The sequence below is a fragment of the Zalophus californianus genome, chromosome 6 (assembly GCF_009762305.2).
Source record: "Zalophus californianus isolate mZalCal1 chromosome 6, mZalCal1.pri.v2, whole genome shotgun sequence".
Lineage (NCBI taxonomy): Eukaryota > Metazoa > Chordata > Mammalia > Carnivora > Otariidae > Zalophus > Zalophus californianus.
Window position 1 is genome coordinate 146,829,241 of NC_045600.1, and position 6,397 is coordinate 146,835,637.

At 54.4% G+C, this 6,397-nt stretch overlaps 1 pseudogene; it reads right to left on the bottom strand.

The window, feature by feature from the left end:
* Positions 1–3,063: 3,063 nt before the first annotated feature.
* Positions 3,064–5,145, bottom strand: LOC113908796 (annotated as a pseudogene).
* Positions 5,146–6,397: the final 1,252 nt, after the last annotated feature.

Genomic DNA, 6,397 nt, shown 5'->3' on the forward strand with positions numbered 1-6,397 from the left:
AGTAAATCATCCAGTGTCGACTGGGGTGTTGTGACCCAACTTTTTGGACCAAATGACAGCGTTTCATCCAACATCTCCAGGGCTCTGAGTTTTCCCAAGGGTCTCTGCGATTCTCTGATCCTTCCATCGACCTCCTTGGGAAGCTCTGTCCTGTCGTCTTCCTTGTCTCCTGCCTCTTCTGGGACCCTTCCATGACCTCCCCGCCAGGGCCACCCCCACCAGGACTCCCTGTGCCCCCTGGCCTGACACCCACATCCCACGCTGGGTCCTGTGAGCCCGGTGCTTTTTGCAAGGACTTTGTGCTCCTTCTGGGGTCACTAGCCATCTCCCTTGCAGTGGCCTGCCTCTTCCTGCGCTGGGTCTCCTCTGAGCAGTCTGTGAGGCCAGACTGTGCCCATGTCTCGGGCATGGATGCGAGAGTCCAGAAGGTCCAGACGACTGCTCCCAGTCCCAGCGTGTGGAGCCTGGGTCAAGGATGGTCCGCAAGCAGAGGAAGACTTGGGCCCAGGGAGACTGAGGGAGGATGTGGCACAGTGAGCCTGCAGGAGGAGAGGGGGCACTGTGGGGACCTGGCGCACAGGCCTGCTGGGAGACCACATCTCACCCACACCAGCTCTGTCCCCAGGGCTGGAGGTTGTCAGGGTAGCCACCCTCTGAGGCTGCAGGCTGACAGTGACTGACAGTCGAAGAGGTGCACCTGATGCAGGAGAGAACCCTCAGGCAGAGAGGAGGGGGCCGGCTCTCCCCCAGCAGCAGGTGCACTGGGGCAGGCTGAGGGGGGCCTCCGTGGACAGCGGTGCCTGCACCTGGGGTCTCCACACAGACCCCCTCCTCGGGCTCAGCACAAGCTTGTCTGGATGGCCTTTGTCCCCCAAATACAAAGTCTGGCTCAGGACCCTCCTCAAGCCCCGACTCCCAATCCTTTGACCTCAGCTCAAGTGACAAGAAATGGCCAATAGTTTAAGTGGGGTTGGGTGCACAGGGACATTTGCTTTTCTGGCCCATGCTGTAACATTACTGGCATTTAAAGATCTCAGGGCTTTGTTTCAAAAACAGTAGGATGCCAGGGACCCCAGTCGGCTTTCTGGAAACCTGCCTCTGGGCCTTGCAGCCCTCCCATCCCACCAGTTCTGCTCAGAATCCCTCCAGGTCACAGACCCACAGTCTTGGCTCCTCAGGTGGCCCGGACAATGCAACTTCAAAAAGCGATGAAGGGGCAGCGCCCCAACAAACCCTGTGCAAAAAGCACCGGTGGGGCAGCAGGACACACTGCGGATTCCAGCAAATCTGCCGCCCAGAAACAGAGGGTACTGCTGGACGAGCTTCTGAAAACAGCCATGTCAGGGTTCCAGGAAGATACCAGAGGCACAGGAGTAACTGAGGAGCACCTGAAGGTCAGGTAGGGGCAGTCAGAGCTTCCAGACCCTTCTTCCCTAAAACTCCTCATTCCTCAGCCTTTCTTCCGGTGATTCTGCCTGGTTTCTATTTGCCCCAACTGTTATCCATTGCCTTAGGCAGCAGAGACTCACGTATGCCTTTAAATGTTTTGGACATTGAATGTCCTCCAGTAGCCACTTCACCGCTGGGAGAGTTGGTAGCAAGCAAGAAGTCCCAGAGGACTCCAAGGGTCTGGGCTTGGTGTTTCCATCTCCTGAGACGGGGACACCTGTGGGAGGTGCAGGTGGTCAGCTGGGGGAGGGGGCAGGCACCTGACATGGACAGATGGGGCACAGGTGAGGCCCGAGGCCCCCGGGGTATGTGCCTGGCATCCGGACTGAACAGGTCTTCAGAGCTGCAGACTGGCTGGGATCATCTTCAGGCTGAGGAGGAAGGTGAGGGGAGCAGAGGGGACTGAGGAGGTTCGGCTTAGACAGGAGAGGGCTGAGCCACACTTTTATGGGAAAGTGGGTCAGGTTCAGGCTCACAGGGACAGACCTTGAGGCCATTATGCCATGTGAAATAAGCCAGTCCCTAAAGGACCGACACTGGAGGACCCCACTTGGGAGGGATGGAGAGCACTCCCATTCACAGAGGTGGAAGGAGCTGCTGGGTGCCGGGGCTGGGGAACGGGAATGGGGGGTTAGGGTCTCGTGGGTAGAGGTTCAGTTTGGGATGATGAAAACATTGTGGCAATGGACGGAAGTAGCCGGTGCAGAACAGGGAATATACTTATTGCCACTGAAACGCGCTTCATGGTATCAGCTGTATGTCCATTATACCACAATACAAAAGAAGTGAGTCAGGAAGTCGGGGCCGTCGTGAGTCCCTGGAGGGCCCAGGAGCAGGGAGCCTGTATCTTAGTTCTCGCTCTCACGCTCTGCCCCTTGTCGGGTGACTGAGCTCAGTAAGTGCTTGCTAAGACACAGTGCAGGCAGCTGGTCCAGAGAAAGTGCACAAGTGCAAACCCACTGGTGGGCACTGAGGAATCCCAAGGGGACGCGCATCCAGACAGAGCGAGTACCCACCCTTCACAAACACCAGCACAGAAATAGCCATTTAAAACCAAGGCAGGAACCTCATATAGCCCAGAGGACTCCACGCTCCTGGAGGCCGAGCTAGTGGCCACAGCCAAGGCCTCTGGTGGTGAGGGTACTGGGGGTCTGGGAGGTGGCTCAGCGCACCCCTGACCCTGAAGCCCCATGGCTGCGGTGAGGTGTAAGGACTGGGAGGGAAGACCCGGCCAGCACCCGTTCTGGCTCCATGGCTGCGACAGGGCTGCTCCCAGCCCCAACAGGCGATGTCTGTTTAGAACCATGGAGAAACCTTTTCCCTCAATTGTTCTTTTTAAGATGGTTGCTCAGCATTGACACAGAAAAACATTCAACATAAAACTGGAGCCGTTCACAGCTGCAAAGGACCCGGAAGTGATCAAAATGTAGTGACCACAAAGAGAGGAACTTGTGTCCCCAGGCAGGCCTCCTGTGCACAGGGTTTGTTGGGGCGCTGGCGTGCCCGTGCAAGCAGTGTTGGGCTCCACAGTTTCCCTCAAGGGGACAGAAGTAGGAATCTGCTCTAACCGCTCTGCTCAAGGCAGCACCTCCTGATGGAGACGCGGGCAGCCCCTCATGAGTTCCAGATGTCCTGGTGATACTTGGGCACAGCCATGGATCTCAGCTTCTTCATGACCCAGGGAATGATGGGGGGCCAGCCCAGCAGCCTTGGGTCCCACAGGTCTTCCAGGGGACAGCCCAGCCTCCGTGGGTCCTGCATGGCCTCTGGGGGCAACCCCTCATGAGTTCTGTGTGTCCTGGTGAATCTTGGGCACAGCCATGGATCTCAGCTTCTTCATGACCCGGGGAATGATGGGGCGGCCAGCCCAGCAGCCGTGGGTCCCACAGGTCCTCCGGGGACAGCACCTTGGTGGCCCTGTGGCCTAGCAGGTACCTGTTCAGGTGGCTCTTATCGGGCCACATGGCCTCAATCCCATTGGCCCAGTTGACCCCCATCACACGGTGACAGGCCGAGGTCAGTCAGGGAAACTCCACCACCAATTCTGGGACTATGGCCAGCGCTCATAGCTAAAGTCCTCAGGGGCTGCCCAGTAGAAACCGGTGTGTGGGGTGCCAAAGAGGGGGGTCAGGATCTCCATGCCCACATGGTCCCAGAACTTCATTCCCGCATCCACGTGCACGCACACCAGGTCTTCCACGTCACAAAGGAATCGCTGCTCGCAAAAGCGGCTGATCATCGCTATGTGCCGCATGGACACATCCTGCCAGAGCAGGACGCCGCGGACCTCGACGACCACCACCCTCCGGCCCTCCCAGAGTGGCACACAGGGCACAGCAACCAGCTGGTCGGTGAAGATGTAGTAAGTGACCCTGTGTCCACCATGAGGACCACCACCCTCCAGCCCAACTGGAGGGGCACACAGGGCCCGGCAGCTGGCTGATTGGTGAAAACCTAGTAGGTGACTCCGTGCCCCACCATGTAGTGCTTCTCTGCCGTCTCCAGGAAGACCACGTATCCACAGGGGCAGTGGACAGGGCAGGAAGAGGGTCACTGCCAGAGGCTGGCAGCAGGACACCAGAGTTGGGGGCCATGGACGTGTGCACCTTCATCAAGGGGGCAGGCCCTGAGCTGCTTTAAGCAACAGCCACCTCCTGACCTTCCTGAGGGAATCAGCCAGCAGGACCTCCCTAATGTCTGTTCCCAGAGATGGGGGCCATCAGCAGCCTGACTTCCAAAGGGGAGCCTGAGGCTTCAGAGGCTGGAAACCCATGCAGCCCCACAGTCAGCATGCTGGAGCCAGGAACACTCGCCCTGTGCTGAGCTCCTGGGCAAACCCTGCAGGTGCCCTCCACTGGCCGCCCCCCCCCCCCTGCAGATCCCATCCCCACCTTCCAGGAAGGAAGCACCTTTGGGCAGAGCCCTCATTTCTATATCTTACAGACTGGGTAGAATCAGCAGGGCCGGCCACCTGTACACTTTGCTTTGAGTGGGCGGCCGCTGGCCCTCGCAGACCTGTCTCCACTTCCTGTAGGGTCCTCCCTGGAAGGCTACTGGGCATCCTGCTGACAAGGTGCTCAGTAAGCCACCGGTATTCCTAGGAGGGGTCACCCTCAAACTCTGCCACATCAGGAATCAGGTCCAGCCCATGGACAGGGAAGGCAAAAGACGACACCAGGAAGAAGAGGGGGCTTGCTTAGGCCCCAGGCTTCAATCCAAGGGTGTGAGCTTCCAGGTCCAGTCTACATCTCCCCGGCCCCAAAAGGTTCAAAGTCTTGTCCAACCACGTCCCATGGCTGGTCCCCCTTTAAGGGTACTACCTGCTCCCCCTGTGAGGACAGCAGCTCCCCCATTATAGGCAAGTGTGCTGAGCCCTTCTGAGACTGATGTTTTTGTGCAGACACTAAGGCTACTTCCCTGTGCCTGCCCCATACCCAGCAGGTTAGTAAATCGCTCACACAGGGAAGGCGGGCACTACATTTAAATAGGGGATAACCACACTCAACCAGCAGACATGAGTCAGGTCACCAGAGGGCAAGTCCAGCCCCAGCCAATGGGGGAACAAGCCAGATATGAAGCAGGGGGATAGAAGAGTGATCCTGGCAGAGGGCACAGCAAAAGCAAAGGCTTGTAGTCAGGCCCAGGGCACATGTGGGATGACCACACACTTGGGTGGCCCACAGAAGGGGGGGCCATGGTGGAAGAGGTGAGGCTGGAGAGGACAGACAGGAGGGGAGCAGACCACAGAGAGGCCCAAAGGTTATGTTCCGAAAATATCACTCTAGTTACAGAGGAGAATGGGTTCTGTGCAGCAGAGGACAGGGAGACCCTAACCCTAACCTTAATCCCTAACTCCTAACCCTAGCCCTAACCACTATTACCAACCCCACAAAATCAGCAAAATACATTCCTGTACCTTTCTTAAAATAGATGTAAGAAGCCAGATCAGAAGAATTGCAAAACCAAGAGCTCATAAATAGACTGTGCACCCTAAGCAAGTGGCTCTGCACAAACACCTCAAAGGTTATTCAATAGAGTGAAACAAGCAATGTTATACAGCACAATGAATTTTTAAATAAAAACATGTGGTCATATGAATTGATGCAGAAAATGTTCTAACCAAAGTCCAACGTCTGTTGCTGATATAAATACTCACAAAAGCAGGAATAAGGTGTAATTTTCTCATTAAATCTCTAGCAAACCCCATGCTTAAGTCTGAAGATGGACAGCTCTACTCTGAAATCATGAACAAGGACGGGATGCTGTTTTTCACCTGTTGCTCAGTATTGGACTGAAAGTTCTACCCAGAAGGATAAGCCAAGAAAGAAGGCATCCACATGTGAAAGGAAACACTAGAACTCTGTCTATTCAGAGACCAGGGATGATATCATCTTATATAGAGCTTCCTTAAGAATCAACAAAAAATGATTACAGCCAGTTACCTAATTCAGCACAGTTACAGGACAAAATATCAATACACAAAAATCTCTCTTATGTGTATACACTAGCAATGAATCATCCAAAAAGGAATTTAAGAGAACAATTCCCTTTTAGGGAACATCAACATTAACCAAATATTTAGGAATAGATGTCATCAAGGTGCAGATCTTGTACACTGAAAGTTACAAAACATTGCTGAAAGAAAGTAAGGGAAACCTAAATAATTCTGAAGACACCCCATGGTGATGAAAAGACATGCTATTGATAAGATGGCAATAGTACACAATGCAATGTGGAAATTCAATGTGTTCCCAAGAAAATTCACAAAGGCCTTTGGGAAGAAATGCACAAGCTAATCCTAACAGTCATATGGAATTTCAAGGGACCACAAGGTAGCCAGAAGAATCTTGAAAAAGATAATCAAAGGTGAAAGGTCATACTTCCAAAGTTCAAATCTAATAAAAAAGCAACAGTCAAGAAAACGTGTGATACTGTCGTAAAGGTATGC